Source organism: Pungitius pungitius, chromosome 4 (genome assembly GCF_949316345.1).
Source record: "Pungitius pungitius chromosome 4, fPunPun2.1, whole genome shotgun sequence".
Taxonomy (NCBI): domain Eukaryota; kingdom Metazoa; phylum Chordata; class Actinopteri; order Perciformes; family Gasterosteidae; genus Pungitius; species Pungitius pungitius.
In genome coordinates, this window is record NC_084903.1 from 6,563,393 (window position 1) to 6,582,319 (window position 18,927).

The 18,927-nt window shown below is 45.7% G+C and overlaps 1 protein-coding gene across 2 annotated transcripts in view; it reads left to right on the plus strand.

Annotated features, from left to right (window-relative positions):
- Positions 1–1,413: 1,413 nt before the first annotated feature.
- LOC119195232 (cell migration-inducing and hyaluronan-binding protein) overlaps positions 1,414–18,927 on the plus strand; it is a 172,022-nt gene continuing 154,508 nt past the window's right edge. For both annotated transcript variants that reach the window (XR_009956013.1, XM_062561685.1), the window contains exon 1: positions 1,414–1,532. The gene's annotated coding sequence lies outside the window, so the exon portion shown is untranslated. The remainder of the gene's footprint in view (positions 1,533–18,927) is intronic.

An 18,927-nucleotide genomic window follows, 5' to 3' on the forward strand; every position in this document is an offset into this window, starting at 1 on the left:
ATGGGGTATGATAAGCATCTTCTCCTGCTTGAGCCCCAGCTAGTAGATTTAACTGGTCTGACAGTGTTCTACGAGTCCGTCCTCCAGGCGTGGCAGGTTCTCACTCACAAGCGGAGTGGTGAGACAACACCAGGGATGTGGCTTTTTGAGGAGCCGCTGCTTGGGGGCAAGCTCATCACATCCCAAGCCCTGACATCCGTCAGCTTAAGAACCCGACTGAGAGAGGCCGGCTGTGTGAAACTGGGTCACTTGGTGAAGATCTCCATCCCTCACCTGGCAGAGCTGACCCACATCCGTTCCAACAGGCTCCTGCTCAGGCTGGTGGAGGAGGTCTGTGCTTCCCTGCCAGAAGGTTTCAGGTCATTTGTAAAAGACCGATCACTCTCTGACCAATGGGACGGTGGGTGTGAGTACGCCTTCCCCCCCCCTTGATGTCTCTGCGGCTGCAGGACAGTGGACAGCAGGTGAGGATACCCTGCTGTCCCTGAAGACACCACAACTGGGTGACTTTGAGTCTCTGGGGAGAAAGGCAGTATACCAGGTCTCCGTGAAGGTCTCAAACTTGCGCTCTCTAACGGGGGTGAAGGTGTCAAGGTGGGTCGACTTTTTTGGCAGGAAGTGCTCCCCGGGGGGCTGCTGGCGGTCTCTGTACAAGCCTCCTGTGGACAAACGGACAGGGGACCTCCAGTGGAGGGTTGTGCATGGAGCCATAGCTACCAACAAATATCTGGTACACCTGGACCCGGGAGGGGGGGACAAGTGTCCTTTCTGTCCTCTGCCAGAAACCGTCTACCACCTGTTTGCTGAGTGCTCCAGACTGAAGGGACTATTCAAACGTTTACAGGCATGGTTTCGGGGCTTAGGGGAACAATTCTCTCTACCTCTATTTATTTACGGACCAAAATATTCTGCTCGCAAGAAGAACGTTCACACTCTGCTAAACTTCCTTTCAGGAATGTCCAAACTGGCCATTTGGAAAACGAGACAGAACCGTGTGCGTGGTGGAGGGTCGGAGGACGCAAATCTGATGCTGACAGGGCTGCTGGCCGCTCGGCTCAGGGTGGAGTTTGGCTACTACAAACTGACCAACAACACCGAACTCTTTGTTACCATTTGGGGTCTGAAGAACCTCCTGTGTTCAGTCAGCGAGAACGCTCTGGTCATCCATCTGTGATTTATGTTGTTCTCTTCACATGATTTAGGCTTGTTGTAGATCCTCATTGACCGTTTATATGTAACCGTTTAATTTTAACCGGAATGATGTAATAAAAGACCCTTTGAAAATCAAATCTCTCTCTCTCTCTCTCTCTCTCTCTCTCTCTCTCTCTCTCTCTCTCTCTCTCTCTCTCTCTCTCTCTCTCTCTCTCTCTCTCTCTCTCCCTCCGTGGGCGTGTCTTTCCGCCAGCTGGAGTAAGGCGCTTTGGACCGCAAATGGCCGTGTCTCTGCGCTCAGACACCGGCACACATCACCGCACTCCTCCACGCGGCGCGTTCCACAGGCTGCGGGGGTTGACGCGGATTTCATGCTACAGGTTAGTGGTGCTCGGTACACTGTGGGTATGAATATGGCGACCTGTGTGTGATGGGGTTAGATACAGATCAGGTATTGCGGGGCGTAATGTGGTTTCTCCGAGCCACAGGTGTGCCGGAACACATCTGGGTTGCAAGGTCCGCTGTGTCCAGCTGGTCCTGGGTCCAGTGCCCAGGGCCGTGGACCCACACAGCAGCTCTACTCGTCGCGGTCGCCCCCGTGCAACCCGATTTTAGAGGAAAAGGCGTAAGAGCTAGAGGTGTAATCTATGACAAAAGAAGACAACTACGCTCTTTTCTGAAATAAAGCCTTTTCAGATTAGCGCGCGTGCTGCCTCCTTCCAATTTTGCGCAGCCGTCTGCAGGTTTGCCCGCTCTCATCTGCGTGGATGAAAACCAGTGCCCTGCTCTCCAACCTCCTTCCAGCTGCTTAGTGGAGCTTTGCCCCTGAATTACTGCAGAGACGAATCTCGTCAGCGGTGTAGTGTGTCCATCCGTACATCTGCAGGGCTGTCATTTTACATTGTTTAAAGGTCAAGAGTCCAAAGTCTCTAATACGTTTACTCAATCAGCTTCAAAAAAAGCTCTGACTTGCATATGGCATGGCAGTATGAAGAAAATTAAATACAGTTCAGTGTTCTCCAGTTGTCCACTACATTTTAAATAGTTTTACTATTGATATTGTGATAATGATTGTTGCATTCACTATCTTACATGAATTGTTCCTATTCACAATACAATACTCCTTTTGTCTCTGCAATGAAACTCATGGTCCAGGCATCTGGGAAGGGTTGTGACTGCAGAATGTGAGGATCAAGTGAAATCTGCTTGGGCTGATGAAATAGCGGAGCCTCTGAGCTGTCTGTGTCTCACTGCTGCCTGCTTGTGTTCCCTCACCACCTCCGGCGTCCTCCAGTGAGGGGAATATCACAATAACAGGCAGAATGGCCCTGTAACAAGCAGCAGGAGTGGCAGGATGGCAGAATTCTTGTATTACAGTTTGGGTTTGAGTGAACAGCTCAACTGATTGTCAATCTGGAGGGGGTTGATGAGGAGAGCAGAGAATATTGAGCCTAGAGCAACAATTATATATGCTGAAGTATATCTACAGCAGACTTTTATATATGAAAGCTTTTGTGATGATTAGTGCATGCGTGTAAGAGGATAAAGGATTTATTTTTTTATTAAAGGGTTGAATCAATGATGAATCTGTGGCTGCTCTGATGTGTCTTCGTTGAGCTGTTGCACACAGACTCGGTGTAGAGAAGATTGTGCAACATTTTACTCTGTTCTAAATGGAGCAGTCAGAAGCCATAAAACATGATAATTCCTCTCACACCTCTCCTTGCATTGTTGTACTGCTGCTTATAACAGATTAAATTGTTTTAGATGGAAGTGTGAGCCTCTCTGTAAACTGTTCTAGTAGTGTGTATGCGGAGGGCTTTTATGCTGAAAGGTCAGAACAGAAAAAAGGAGATGTAGTGGTCTGCTGCTGCCATTGAATAGTGTGAGCATCCGTTTTTGGGAGCTACAGAGCCATCCAGATCCTTTTTTAATTGCATATATGTGTTTGGTCTGTGTTGGAAAGGAAAAAAAGGAAAAGTGTCAGCAGAAATGAGTTTGCGGTCTTTGTTTAGACTGCGGAACTGTTGGCACTTGTTTTTTATATTTAGTTCAAAAGTATCTCTGTGGCCTGACGGAGAGCTGGGTTTTAAACATGGATAGTGTTAATGTGTGGCATTTTTCTGTATTCATTTGTTTTTTGCTGCTCTGGGACTGAGTGATGATGAAACTGAGTGGTCAGATTTATTGGGCACAAATCAGTGGTTTAATGCAGTGATTCTCAACTGGTCCGGCTCCGGGACCCACCATCACCCCTTAATGACAAGCCGCGACCCAAATCGATCGGTCAACGGGGGGATGCTAGCGGTTGGCCATCAGCCCTCAGGGTGCTAGCGGTTGTCTTTGCGGCGCTAACTGAAAACATGGACGGGTCCGAATCATTCTAATCTGGTGGGGTGTTTAGTGTGAGTAATGATGCAGAGCTGTTGAATTCATTTGAATGCACTGTAGCTAATTAAGACCTGATATTATGCTGTTAATGCTGCATCTTGAACATGTTTGACAGCCATGGAGTGCAAAAGCATGGAAGTCTCCGATACTGAACCTGAAATATTGTCTTGATAAACTAGGAACTTCAATCACACACTTGTCTTCTTGCAAGAGGGAAGGACAGCTATTGGGGAGAAAATACTTCTGTTTGCACAAACTTGAGAATGGCATGATTGCATCCTGTGGAAAACTGCTGCTTATTTTCACAGGAGCCTCATACAGCCGGTGATCCTTAGTCTTGTTAACTTGTGTAATAATTGTGTAGCTAGTGTGAAACAAATCACCTACAAAAGTCTTGTCTTTTTCTCAAATTTCACTAGCTTTTTTTTCCTTCAATCTTTTTATTTTGTAATATGTCTGCACTGTTGAGATGATATTATCATGTGTGGGATGCTTGGGCTCGATTGGTCGGAGCAGTGCCAGCGGGCGTTTGAGAAGGTAAAACAGAAGAGGCGCTCATCCACACCCAATTTTTCTCTCCCCTTTGTTCTTCAAAACAAGGGAGGGGCTGGGGGCCGTTATGTCCCAGGAGGTGAAGGGGGTCGACCGCCCCGTGGTCTACATCAGCTGGAAGCTGAGAGGGAGGCCAGGTACAGCACGGTGGAGAAGGAGTGCCAGGCCATTCGGTGGGCGGTGGACTCCCTGCGCTACTACCTCCTGGGACACTCATTCACCCTCTGTTCGGACCACACCCCGCTCCAATGGCTCCACCGCATGAAGGATACTAACACCCGGATCTTTCGGTGGTATCTGGCCATGCAGCCGTTTAACTTCAAGGTGGTCCATAGGCCGGGGACGCAGATGGTCGTGGCGGACTTCCTCTCCCGCCCCCTGGAGGGAGGGGGGGGGGGGGGGGGGGGGGAGTAAGCTAGGCCGGACATTGCAATTTGCGCACTGCACTGCCGTCCATCTGAATTCTGCGCATCATAATTTTGATTGCAAAGATGCTATTGTAGATAATCATTTTTCAAATTAGAAGAACTCAACTCCTGACTGAGAAGAAACTATTTCTTTCCAGTTTGGGCTGGTCCAGTCAGAGGGAACGATGTGGTAGAGAGCTGCCACTGTGGACGATTGGGCCAGAAGCCAAAGGCCACAGTCTTCTTAAGGAAAACATCAGTTCTCTGGCCTCCTCTGTAAAAGGAGCGCTTCTCTCTCCTTTGGCAAGGCCTGCCGGCTGCTAGCTGCTTTCTGCTCTATGAAATAATAGCTTTGAATTCATATAAGCGGTTGCCCAGATGGAATTTTGTTTTTCTTTTTAACAATCCATGAAGTCCTTTATGCCTGTGAAATTGTTTTGAACAGTTGTTTAAAATATAAAAAATGTCCTCCAACGATCACAGCGATCCCTGAAACGAGACGGTCTGGCCTATGAGGCGATTTCCTGATTCATTCATTGGCTCTTCCTCTGCCGCTCCCGTTGCCTAGCAACCTGCCCCAATTGACAGTGAAAGCCATTATAACCCCAAAAAAGTGCAGATAGAGATGGTAATCTTCTTCTGATTTCATTTAATTTAGTATGATATGGTTCACCTCTGTAGCATGATATATTTTAGGCTGAGAGAACAGCTTTTTTAATGATCAATTAGAGTTAGAGGGAATCAATCAATACAGACAAAAATTAAGAGCAGTTTGTTCTCCCGTCTTGTGTGTATTTAAAAACACAACATTCGTTACAGACACTAACTATGATGTAATATATTATTAATATAAAATTTCTTTCCCTAGTACGGGCAGTATTTTTATTCACATAATACTATTTTCCACAATACCCTCTAGTGCAGGGGTCTCAAACTCAATGTGGCTTGGGGCCAGTACAGTTAATATTATCTCAAAGGATGGTATCTTAAACATTAAAGTCCGACAAGAACCTGCATATTTTTTAAATGTACTTATTTATTAAAATACTTTTGTCATACATTACAAAAAAATGCATCCTGCAATTTTTAATCAATTTTTGTATTATTTTTTAACAGACATTATGTTATATAACTAATTGACCCTGGGTACAGCTTCAAGATGGTTAGAACCATGCCTGGACCTGTACTTGCATCGATTAAATTTCATTGTCGAAAAAAAAAGTGTTCTTCCAAAAAGGCACATTAGACAAACTTAGACAGAAGACGACATTAAATTCATAAGTTGTCCACTCATGTCTGGTTTTCCATGTGCCTCATGGAATTGAACTTTTAGCTCACCATTCCACTGTGCAGAAGTGTGTTGCACTTTCTCCATACTTGGGACACTCGCCACATCAGCTGAGGGTGTCTGGAAACAGCTGGAAAGTGTCCCAGCCCGCAAATGTTTGACTCAGTAATGGATGGCACAGGCATATCTACAGAGGTGGAAAGTAACGAATTACATTTACTCGCGTTACTGTAATTGAGTAGTTTTTTGTGTACTTCTACTTTTTAAAGTATTTTTTTAAAGTATTGTTCTTCGCTACATTTTAAATCATATCCGTTACTGAGTAAAAAAAAATGCAAAGAAAAAAAAATGCAAAAGGAAAAAAAAATCGCGCCCAGGAAACTAATGTCACTGCACTGATTGAGTGATGAGCGGGAGAACGAACTCGCTAAACAAGAATGATGGAGACGGACAAAACAGATGCAAACCCAGCTGAAATCGAATGAAAATACGAAGCGTAGCCGCTAAACCGGAAGTACGTAGATCACAGCAAGAATCGACGCAACCGTCTGTAATGACAGCGGTTACCAGGGTAACAAGAGGAGAAAAGTTCATTAACGGATATAAATAAATAATCCTGGTCTGACGGGATGTGTCAGCAGCAGTAGTTGACTACACTCGCTGCTCTTGGCTCTGATATTTATTGTCCACGTATTGTTTTGCTTCAGTGAGCAGAGCAGAGACAGTTTAAGGAGATTGCAGAGTAAACGGTCCGCCCCTGGAGTGCATACGTCCCGACGTCAGCGAACCATCGGTCGGACGGCCAGCGCCACCCCCCCACCCCCCGTCAGCCGTTCGCGCTGATCCTCAGTGGCCCGCGTTCGGTAGAAGTCGGCAGTATCTGGCCCGAACATGAAATGAGTTTGACACCCCTGCTGGTTGTAGTAATGTTTAAAATGTTTTATTGGATGATCTGCACTAAAATCATCGATCTCTTTTATTAGGGCCTGAGCCGACTGCAAGTCGGGCGAAAATTTTCGTAATTTTCTAGGAGAGTGACCAATCCTATTTTAGTGACCTTTTGACTCTCAAATTCTATCAGAAAGTATAGCTATTTTGCTAAGCTGTCGGCCCCCGATGCTGGAGTCGTGAGTTCGAGTCCCGATGCATGCATATTTTATTTTTGTTCCTCCTCTTTTTAAACGCGTGTCTTCTGATCTAACGAACAAAATGATTCAGTTTACTCTCCTTGCTGAGGTTATTGACTTAAATAACTGTACACTTTAGAGCAGGTTTGTCACACTCATTTGAGTTTACTGCCGGCTGCGGGGCACGAACGGCACGGAACTAACAGCTGACTGAGGCGCTCCGCACTCCGCTGGCGGACGGGGCAGCCATTCGGCAGCGTGTCGCGAGTCTGACAGCGTGTTGCGAGTTTGACATATCTAACCTGGACAAATAACACGGACAGTTCAATATATTTACATCTATGGATTTAAATACACGTTTTCTGCCACAGCAGAGCCACAGCCGCGCTCGTAGTCTCCATGAGTTTATGTTGTTATCGCGGGAGTTCGCCAGCTCTAATGTAATGTATTTCTGTTCAAAGTAACCTCTATTCATGTTTTGCACTTTGTACATCGCCCCAACTTATTTAATTAGACTCCTGAGGTGACTTAAATTGTGTTTATTGAACAATGCTGCAAAATATAGTCCCCACAGATCGATTTCTCTACCCTGACGGAATGGAGACAATCCAACCTCTTATAGAGTTCGTGGTGCAGTGTGTATCTCTCTGCCTTTGGTGGCTTAGATCCATGGTTCAAATCCCCTCAGAGGTGCAGTTTTTTTTTCTTCTTCTCTTTTTAACCCCGTGTCCAGCTGATATAAGAAACAAAGTTGTTTTTGAGATACTAAGTATGCTCCATTCTTTACTGAACTTGGCTCCCATAATAAAGTTAAAGACTTTGTCACCTCTTATGATTTTACTGCTTCCACAATTGAATTTTGCTTGGTATTTCATCTAACTTGCCCCAGCACCTGTTGTGATTAATTCTTTCTCACGGTGTCAAGTGTGTACCTTGATCTTTTTTTTGCTCATTGCAACCCTTCTCTGCAAGGAGGGCTAACAATGCATGGTGCTATTCATTAAGCAACTGGGTAAAGAGCTTGTAATGCCAAATATGAAAAAGCTCATGGAGAGCAATCTTGCCTTGACTGAATGGGGGCGATCAAAGTTATTTTGGTGACGTTTTGATCATTGATTCACAACAAGTCCTGTGTTGTATAGGTTTGCTTAATGCTTTGGAATCTGTAGACCTGGGTTTGTTATCAACCTCAATTGACAATCCATTGACAACATTGCTGGAATCTCCTCTGCCTTAAGATTGCAATATTACTTTTAGCTGAAAGTACATGGCTCCACTGATTCAATTTGAATTCACCAATATATAATGCCCCGGAGGAGAAGCGTATCTTACTAAATGTATTCATTAAGCAAAGATCTCTTTAGGAAGACAGCCACGTGGTCATCCAGTTAAAAGGTGAATATTTCTTGATATTTCTTTAGTCTCTTTTTGACCCGCGAGTCCGGCTGACCGCTGCCCCCCCGACATGCAAGAAGAGGCGAAGGCCCGTTCATCGCTGCTTGCAGCTTTAATAAAAATTGTTTTTATTTTTGCTATTACACTTTCATTTGTAAAGGACTTCCTTCAATTAAAAACAAGTAGATTGAGATTTATTTTCCCTTGTCTTTTTTTAACTACACTAGAATCCCGCACCCCACCCAGCTGTTAAAAAAGTAACTCAGTACCTTTTACTCTGAGTACATTTTTAGACTGGTAACTTTACTTGTACTTCAGTAAAATTTTACTTAAGAAACAGTACTTTTACTTGAGTACAACATTTTGTTACTCTTTCCACCTCTACATATCTATTATGGAATGCTGTGCCTTCCTCCACAAGACATACAGTATGCATGTTTACAATGGCTGAGGGAGATTCTTTGTCAAAAGTTGAGTTCAAGCAATTCGAGCAATTGTTTTGTCACCTAGAATTGGTAATTAATACCTAATGATGCTTTTGTAATGCATGGCATTGTTCTCAAATGTCACGCAACAATAATCTGTTAGATAGATTAGCATAGATGAAAAGATATTGCTGAACGAATTCTTCTTTTCTGGACTTAAACTATAAACAACACCCAACATGCAACCCTTTAATGTTTTGTAAGATGAACACACTTTTGTGCACATAAATTGTCTCAAGTGCAGCGTCGGCGTCCTTCGTTGCCTAATGGGAAACTCTTCTCTTGGACGTTAATATTTCTGTAGCTACGTATCTCTCGTTTCCCGGTACTACTCCTACTGGTGTCCATGTTTCTTTGTGTAATGACACTTGAGGTTGTAGTCCTTTAGATTATAAACAGGGACTTTTTGACACCTTTGTTTTTCACAGCAAAAAAATATTTTTTGTTTTAGATTTTAATTGTATATTAAGGAGTCATTTTAAATGTATATGAAAAAAGTAAATTATCGCATTAGGTCAATATTTTTGCAATTATGTAGCAAGCCGTCGGTAATGGTCCCTGCTCTAGTGGTTTTCATCCACTTGTTTTGATCATACAACAGCTGACCAATAAACGCAGATCAAGTAAGTAAGCAAGTAAGTAAAATCTGTGATTACAGATTTAGAGCATGACGCTCTGAATCACGTGGCAGTGTAGGGAGCCGTCAGAGCCTGCTTCCATAGTTACGTTAGACATATCTAATCACTGACTGGGCTGTATGCAGTGACACATATATGCTAGTGCAGTAAAGAGAAACAGCTGATATATTTGAGTAATTTCTCCCATAGGCACTTGAGTTGCAAAAGTCACTGGCAGCAATAAAAAAGGATGCTTTGTGAATTGGTTTGACATGTTGATTTACTGGCCATGATAGATGGCAGCTGTAAGTATTTGCTCTGATACAAATCGTATGCCTGTTTACTACTTGAATCAAAGACAGCCTCTTCATAGTTTGCAATTCTTCCAAATCAACATAAAATGGTAAAAAAAAATAATTCTCAATCATCCCCTGTAATGCACTAGAAGTGCGTGGTAGGGTCTCTATCTGCAGTGACCCTGCCTGCACTTTATATATCCTCTCTGCCATTTCTCTGTGTCGGTAGAGAGGACTCACATAGGGGTGTAAGCCCTAGCCAGTAATTCAAGTTTGTGAGGCAGATTTGATCACCTACAGGTGCATATCAATGGATTATAAAATAATCGAAAAAATTATTCCAGTAATTCATTGCAAAAGTGAAACTCGTTTATTATATAGAATCATCACACAAAGGGTAATATTTGATACAAGGCTCATACATTGTATTATGGCTTACAGCTAACCTCAGAATGACCAAGCCTGATTATGTAGATCGCAAATGTCTGCCTCAGTATTACGGCACCAGTATGGGAGAACACATTTATGTTTATTTTCTTTTACGCTTTAAGTGCTGTATTATTATCGTCACACTATGTTGGGCATGGTGTAGGGACAATGTTTTGGTTAATAGCTAGTGTGAAATTAAATCATTTACATCATGTCACGGTTTGGGTCAGCGCCCGTTCCTGCGCCGAGACGCCCGTCAGCGCCCGTTCCTGCGCCGAGACGCCCGTCAGCGCCCGTTCCGGCCCCGAGACACCCGTCAGCGCCCGTTCCGGCCCCGAGACGCCCGTCAGCGCCCGTTCCGGCCCCGAGACGCCCGTCAGCGCCCGTTCCGGCCCCGAGACGCCCGTCAGCGCCCGTTCCTGCCCCGAGAACCACGCCCCCGGTCCCGGCTCCGCGGCGCCCGACCATGAACCCTCCCTCCCACCCTCTTGGGACCGCCTGGAAGTCGGTCCTTGAAGGGGGGGTGGGGTCAGGGGTTGGGCCGGAGCCCCACGCCACGACGACGCCGGAGCCGCACAGCTCGGCGCCCCCCGCCACGACGACGCCGCAGCCGCACAGCTCGGCGCCCCCCGCCACGACGACGCCGCAGCCGCACTGCTCGGCGCCCCCCGACCACGACGACGCCGGAGCCGCACCGCCCGGCACCCCCCCAGACCCTGACGCCCGGTCGCCGACCCGGCACGCCTCCCGAGACCCTGACGCCCGGTCGCCGACCCGGCACGCCCGCTGAGACCCTGACGCCCGGTCGCCGACCCGGCACGCCCCCCGAGACCCTGACGCCCGGTCGCCGACCCGGCACGCCCCCCGAGACCCTGACGCCCGGTCGCCGACCCGGCAGGCCCCCCGAGACCCTGAGGCCCGGTCGCCGACCCGGCAGGCCCCCCGAGACCCTGAGGCCCGGTCGCCGACCCGGCAGGCCCCCCGAGACCCTGAGGCCCGGTCGCCGACCCGGCAGGCCCCCCGAGACCCCGAGGCCCGGCCGCCGACCCGGCAGGCCCCCCGAGACCCCGAGGCCCGGCCGCCGTAGCGGCCGGCCCCCCGAGACCCCGAGGCCCGGCCGCCGTAGCGGTCGCCCCCCCGAGACCCCGAGGTCCGGCGGTCATCCCGGCCAGAGGGACCCGACCCCGTGCCGCCGACCCTTGGAGTCCCCCGGGCGGCCGGGGGTTGTCGGGTTCCCCGCCCTCCCTCCCTTGTCTGTTTTTCTGGGTTCCACCCTCCTTTAGGACCGTCTGGAATTCGGTCCTTGAGGGGGGGGTTCTGTCACGGTTTGGGTCTGCTTGTCTTATTTTGTAGCTTTCTTGTGTCTCGTGTCTCTGGGTAACTTCACTTCCTGTCCTGTGATTGCCTGATTGCTTCCACCTGTGTCCAATCACCTGCACCTCCCTTGTGTATTTAAGCCCTGTGTGCCAGTTGTCCTTTGTCGCGTCATTGTATTACGTCAGTCGTCGTTGGTGCACGTTCCGTGGATTAGTTTAAGAATAAAGAGCACTTTGTGTGGAAACCTCTGCGTTTGAGTCCTGCCTGCAACCTGCCCCAGCCCGACACCTTGACACATCATAAGTATTATAAGTATTAATAATAACTAAGATCATTCACAAAACAAATAAACTGTCACAGGAGTTTGAGGTTAGGACCCAAAAGCTTGACCACAGGAGACCGTAGCAGTTTTACAGCTTAAACCACTGAGAGGGGGGGAAACTGGAGCCCCTGGCTCGACACTGGAGGCTCAGGGAGGTGCTGGACACTGGAAGAGAAGAGCGTATCAGTCTCTTGAGCCGGCACCAAGCAAGTTACTTGATGGTGGCAAAGACTAACAAGCCAGAAGACTATACGGACTGACAACCCACGTCTCCACAACCAAGGATCTTGACATAAACAACGGGGCACCACCCTAAAGAGGGACTAATAATCAAACTATGAATCAAGTATGATAATTTATATTCACTCATTGAGAGCAAGGAATTGGTTTGGGTTTGTACACTGGCTGTTTCCAGCCAACACATATGTACAGAAAAATCACAGAAAATCTCTCTTTAAAGTATAACAGGTATTAACTTCCAACAATACTAATCAGATCAAAACCATTTGAAATAAACATAGGATTATACAATATCTAAATGTACGGTGTGTATTGCGTGGGGTTGTAGACAAAAGCACAGGACCTCAGGGTGGCGAGTTTCAAAATGCTTTATTTCTCGGCTGTTTTCAACAATGCGCCGGTGTCCCGCTCGCTCGCTCGGTGGCACCTCCTCGCTCGCCCGCCTCACTGTGTTTTCATAGGGGCGAGAGGAGACACGTTAATTATCGCCAGCTGGTGTCAAGCGTTCCCACCTGGCACTGTTCCCCGAGCCACTCCCCCTCTCTCCCCCCTGCAGCCGAGCCGAAACCACGCCCGCCACCACACTAAACAAGAAATAAAAACATTAATTTATGTATGTGGAGGTGTGTGTGTGTCTGTGATAAGGAGGGGAGAGCTCAGGCCAGCTAAGCTACTGACCACATGGCAGGCCACGTGTGGCTACGAGTTGGCAGAGGTGTTGCTAGCAGACTGTGTTTATACACCAACTGTGTTCCTCGCATAGTTAAACCTGTCTGTAGGTAACCCTATGTGTGGAGGGACAGGTGTATTGGTTAGTAAATTATAAATTGTAGATTATTCTGGTGAATGATTATGTTCGCGCTTTGTATTTACGCTACAACACACCGTACTCGAGGAAGTGCACATGCGTAGTTGGGTTCTTTTTGCAAGTTCAAGAGTTCTAGAAGTTTGTGAAATAAACACCCGGCTTGGATTTAAAGTAAGGACTCCTCACTCATTTCGACATGAATAAAAAAATGAAGAGACTCGAAGCAAATGATCTTATTCAAAACAGTGAGGCAGCGGTAGCGGTTGACTTTATCACCCAATCAGGTAGTTCATAGACATACACAATCTCTCGTTAAACTATGCAGTAAACATCAAAACAAAAATAACGACCAATGCTAATCTAACTTTTGCCCAGACATAGCCGTACTGTGCGTTGATAGGGTTTGCTGTTTGAGTTTTATTTAACTCGTTGTCCGCTCTGTCCTTTGTTGCAGGGGTCATGAGGACTGTTGGGTTTCTTGGGTGCACAAAAGCTGTTAATGCTCTCTAAAGCTTAAGTTGTATCCAAGGGGGTAGCGGTAGTTTTCCTTCTTGGTGAGCTGCTTGGGTCGGAAGTGACGACTGGGGCAGCCGGACTTCTCTGGAGCAGCTAGAAAATGGTTTGGGTTGGAGAGTCCTAACGTCTGAAAGCTGGAAAGCCTTAATCCTGTCATCAACACAAGCCGATTTGGAAATTTGATGTGAAGAGGAACTGTCTAAAACTTCACACCAACGCAAGTCGATTCGGAAAAATAAATGAGGAGATACAGTCTTAAGCTTGCACTGACCATCGTCAGTTTGGAAAGTGATTATGACTAATGATGACAATATTATATAGTCATATATTAAATACACAACAGGGGACACTCACGCAAGTCCGCTCTGCATAATATGTGGCGACAAACTAGCAAACGAGGCAATGAAGCCTTCAAACCTGCTTCGGCACATAGACCAAATACCCTGGATTAATAGAAAAGTCTTTGGAGTTTCAATTAAAAAAAGGTGAGCAGGCCATTGCTAAGGGGCGCCACCTCAACAAATGCGAGTGCAGTATCATACTTAGTGGCTGACCATATTGCTAAGGCTAGTAAACCATTCACGATTGGACAAGAACTGATCTTGTCTGGTGCCAAGGATATTTGCCGTGAACTTTTAGGAGAGGCTGCAGTTAAAAAGGTGGCACAGGTGCCTCTTTTGGCTAGAACCATCACCAGGCGCAGTGAGCACATGGCGGAGGACATTGAGACACAATTGTTGGAAAGAATTAAAGAGTCACCGTGGAACGCAATCCAGGCTGATGAGTCTGGAGATATGGACATCAAGGCAACACTACTTGTTTATGTCTAAAATCTTTAGCAGGAGGTTGTGCATGAGGATATGTTAAGTGCACTGTTGTTGCCAACCAACACCACATCAACAGAACTATTCAAGTCTCTGAATGATTGCACAGAATTCTCCCAGATGGTGCGTGATCACTTGTCTTTGCTTTTGTTTGAGTGTACTTCCCCCCCCCCCAAAAAAGACCCACAAAATGCACCTATACATTTAGATTTATGGGCTGTCCAGCAGTTGCCACTTGGTGACTGGGCCTGTCAACCTCACCCAGTGATTGAAATCGAATTAAACTTGTAAAGTTGTGTGGTGGCGGGCGTGGTTTCGGCTCGGCTGCAGAGGGGGAGAGAGGGGTAGCGGTTCGGGGAATGATGACAGCTGGAGGTAATGAACCTCCAACTGAAAAACGTGCATCCCCTTCTATTTAGGAGTGAGACGGGAGCGAGTACGGCAGAACGGCGAGAGCAAGCCATAGAAACAGAGAAACCTGTGAACCAATAAAATATATTCCAACTGTGAACAAGTGTCTGTCGGTCATTCCGATCCCCCTACGAACCCAGTGGTTACAAGTTGTAAGCAAACACTAACACAACAGTCCAATAAATGCTTTTACCATAGTATTTTTAACCTCTTTGACCTGTGAAGGAATTGTTAAGATAAATTCATGAAATGATTATGAATCATACTTTTAATAATGCCTGATCATGTTAATGACATCTCTTGTAATACTATTCATTTCTGTGCTTCTGGACTACCTGAAAGAATTCTCAGGCTTTAATAAATTTGATTCACTGCAGGCATTTTGATGATACAGAGTGAACTGGCAGATAGAGTTTGGAAGAAATGTTTTGAAATGTTTGCTGGAGTTTTCAGTTCAGTTCAGTGCAGCGCTCTTCAATGTCCCCAGCATGTTCTCTAGGATCGAAAGGAGAGATGGGTGGAAATACTGCGAGACATTATATGTGGAGTAAAATGTGAAAAGTGCCATCAAGTGTTAATCTGATTGTTCAACGAAAAAACAGAAATGGAGAGCATGTACCTGCCTGAGTAGACTTTTTGACAAAATGTTGTATTAAGTTCTAAAACTGCAATTCTTTACTCTGGAAAGGAGTGTGAATGAAGAGCTTATTGAGATTCATCTGTTATTTTGAACCCCGTGCCATCCACTGTTTACTATTAATAATCATAATCTGTTGAATATACATTGTGGACTCTGAGGTGACCCCACTTTGACTTTTCTTAGCCTACTTCAGCCAGGAAAAAATGGGCCATTTCCTTCAGGAATGTTGGCGCGATACTCTTCTCCCAGTGTGTCATGGTTCAATGTAGTCACACCGTGTTGTTGCCAAATTAAAAAGAACTGGCTGTTATCCTAACAGAAAGAGGGTGATCTGAGGATGATTGGTCACACGTACGGTCGATATTAAGAAATTTCCAATGAGGTGCACTAATTTCACGCTTGCTCGCATGCACAAAACAAAAACAAACTAACACAGCAGTAGTTAATGTCCAGCATCAGAATGAAACCATCTTTATTCTTAATAATAATACTCGAGGCCAGACTTTGGCGTCAATAATGTTACAAATATAATGTTTATGGATAAGTCATTGAACCACACTTATCAATTTCATGTTAAGCCTGAAATAGTTTCTCACTCACAAATCACTAGATTATTTCTATTGTTACATGAAGTCCATCTACCGGTCTTTTCTCGTGAAGAAGTTGATCACAGCTTCGTAAAACTCGTAGACACAGGGTAGCTCTAAAAATGGACACAGATGGATGATTGGTGGAGCTGAAGCTGCTATAAAAACGTCTAGTCAGGTAGCAACCTGATACGACTCCCATCTGTCACTTAAAGTGGCCACTTCCTCAATTATGTATGACCTTAAGCCTTACTTTAAGTTTTTATTTAAATTGCACGGTTGTATAGAAACAACCCCTACATCATTGAGAAATGGGCTACAGCGAGCAAAACCTTTTTACAAGAGTGTTTTGTTCTGCTGTGAATTTGTTCATTTCAACATGGGGCTTTGAGGGGATTCCCTCTTTTTGGAAACTTGATGACCTTTTGAGGAACTGCAATTATTGGCCCTTCCATATTAGCTTAATGTCTTAGCTTCTTATTTTCCCACTTGGTCATTACATGTCGCCAACTTAACTCATCTGTGGGAACGAATGAAACCAACTGGGACTTTACCAATCCCCTCTGACTCTGACGCAGACTCTTTTAAATCAGGCCTAAAGACATTTCTTTTTAGCAAAAGGTATGGTCTGTCACGGTCCGTCAGGAAACGACCCAATAGCAGACGCGGGACACAGGTAAGCTGGATATAGAGTTTTTATTTGTGAGTAGCGTGACCTGGGCGAGAGCACGATACGGGATGGTCAGACAGGCGGGGGGTCAGGCAGGAGACAGACGTAGTCAGCCAGGCGGGGGTCAGGCAGGAGACGGGCTTAGTCAGCCAGGCGGGGGTAAGGCAGGAGACAGACGTAGGCAGCCAGGCGGGGGTCAGGCAGGAGACGGGCGTAGTCAGCCAGGCGGGGGTCAGGCAGGAGACAGACGTAGGCAGGCAGGCGGGGGGTCAGGCCGGAGACAGGCGTGGTCGGACAGGCGGGGGTCAGGCTGGAGACAGGTGTGGTCAGACAGGCGGGGTTGAGGCTGGAGAGAGACGTGGTCAGACAGGCGGGAGGGTCAGGTACGAAGAGCAGGCCGGGAAAGACAGGGAGACAGGAACGCTGGAAAGCTTGGAAACAACATAAGACGATCTGACAGGGAGCCGACAAACGAACAGAGGTTAAATACACCGGGGAGGCAATCAGGGAACGAGAAACACCTGGGAGAGGGTAGAGACAAACACTTGACGAGACACCGGCTGTGACATGGTCCCCCCTCCTAGATGTCCTCCTCCAAATTATTTTTTATCTTTGTACAGAACTGCCTACTTGTTTTTATTTCTTCTTTTAAACTGTAGCCCTTTGAGATCCCCCGATGTAAAGGGCGCTACAAATAAAATGTATTATTATTATTATTTATTATTATTAAAGAAGGAGGGTCTAGTTCGTCCTGTCTGGTTGGTCTGTTAGCTGAACTTCACCTCTCTATTCGTCTTATCCATCTACAAAGAACAGTCTATCTAAAAAACAAAACGTTTTTCTCCTGGCAAAACCTTTTATAACAGTGCCATTAATTCATTATTTAGTGTTAGAGAGAGTTATTTCTCAGTGCGTTTTGTTCAGATTGATTTTCTTTACTATGTACAGTATTTCAGCATGCCCCAGCTTGTAAGGTCTAAGATAACCTTTTGAGTAATGTTATTATGAGAGTGTCGACAGATCAGTAAATATGTTATTAGACTTAAGAAATGACAACAATGCCAAGGTAGGTATTCAGACCTTGACTGTCTCCCAGTGGCTGGGCTTTGGTGTGTGTAGAGAGATCCCAGAGTCTCGCTGCAGGAGCATAATTACTGGTTCCAGGGGGAGAATAGTTGTTAAGGAACATCTGGACGCTTGTCCACTTTTGGGTGAAGCAGGTGTGTGCTGGAAAACTTCACAGAGCTGAAAAATACATATATTTATCATGTCTCCCTAAATCTGTTCTACTGTATTCCAGGAATGATTATGTGAAGTGTAGTAGCACTCAGTCTCACTGCAGTTAAAGGAATTGAGTGCTTGCTTTCTCGACCGAAACTTCTATTTGTAGCAATTGGATTGACATCACACTAGAAGACAAAAGGTTTTGGAAAGCCATCACAACATGTCACTTCACAACATCACTTTAGTGCACGCAGACCCTGGATGACCTGTGATTATTTTTCACATTCATCTCCCCTCCCTCCAACCATAAGGGGTATTTCTCAATATCTATTACTTAGTCAATCACATTGGTGTTGCATAGTCAAATTATTATGTGTAATTGGTGGGACCACCACAACAAACAATCCTCATTTGCATTTACGTTGAGGTTACAAAGGTTTCAACGTTATTCTATTGTCATTGTGCAACAGGGTTGAATAACAAAAGGCAGATTGCAGTCAAATATTGCTTCACAACAAAATGCACTTTAGGAGTCTCATAAGCTGAGAACATTAGAATGTAACTGCTTTATTCCAAACTGGATTCTATATACTGTATATTTCAATCAGGAGAGACTCATTTAATAGTAATACAATAATTTATTACACAAGCATAAAATATGAATTGTGCAAGGTCTTTGGCAATTGGACTCCATCATGACGTACTATCCCCGAAGGCAGGGATAGTGAGGTCCAATAAGCCCAATCGCCCTGGAGTCCAGACACTGGTGGTGGTGGTGTAAGGAATAGCAGCAACCTGATGACGAACCAGGAACAACGCTGATGCCAACTGGAGGTGACTGGAGTGGAGGAGGTTTCCTTCAGCTACACGCTGAAATGACAGCTGACAGCCAACAGAGAGGAGAACACTTTTAAAGATTGACAGCGACAACGTGATTGGTTTAAGGAAAGAATCTGATTGGTTACTAAAATGTGCACACCCCCAATCAGCTGATAGAGTAATTACAAAGGAGGCGAACAGAGTGAGACTGGTTGTCTTCCTGACTGAACTTGCGCTTAAGCTACATTTCAATCAGGAAAGATTCATTTAATAGTATAAAATATGAATTGTGCAAGGTCTTTGGCGATTGGACCCCATCATGACGTACTATCCCCGAAGGCAGGGATAGTAAGGTCCAATAAGCCCAATCCCCAAAAGACATTTATTTTCAACGAATAAATAAATTAATA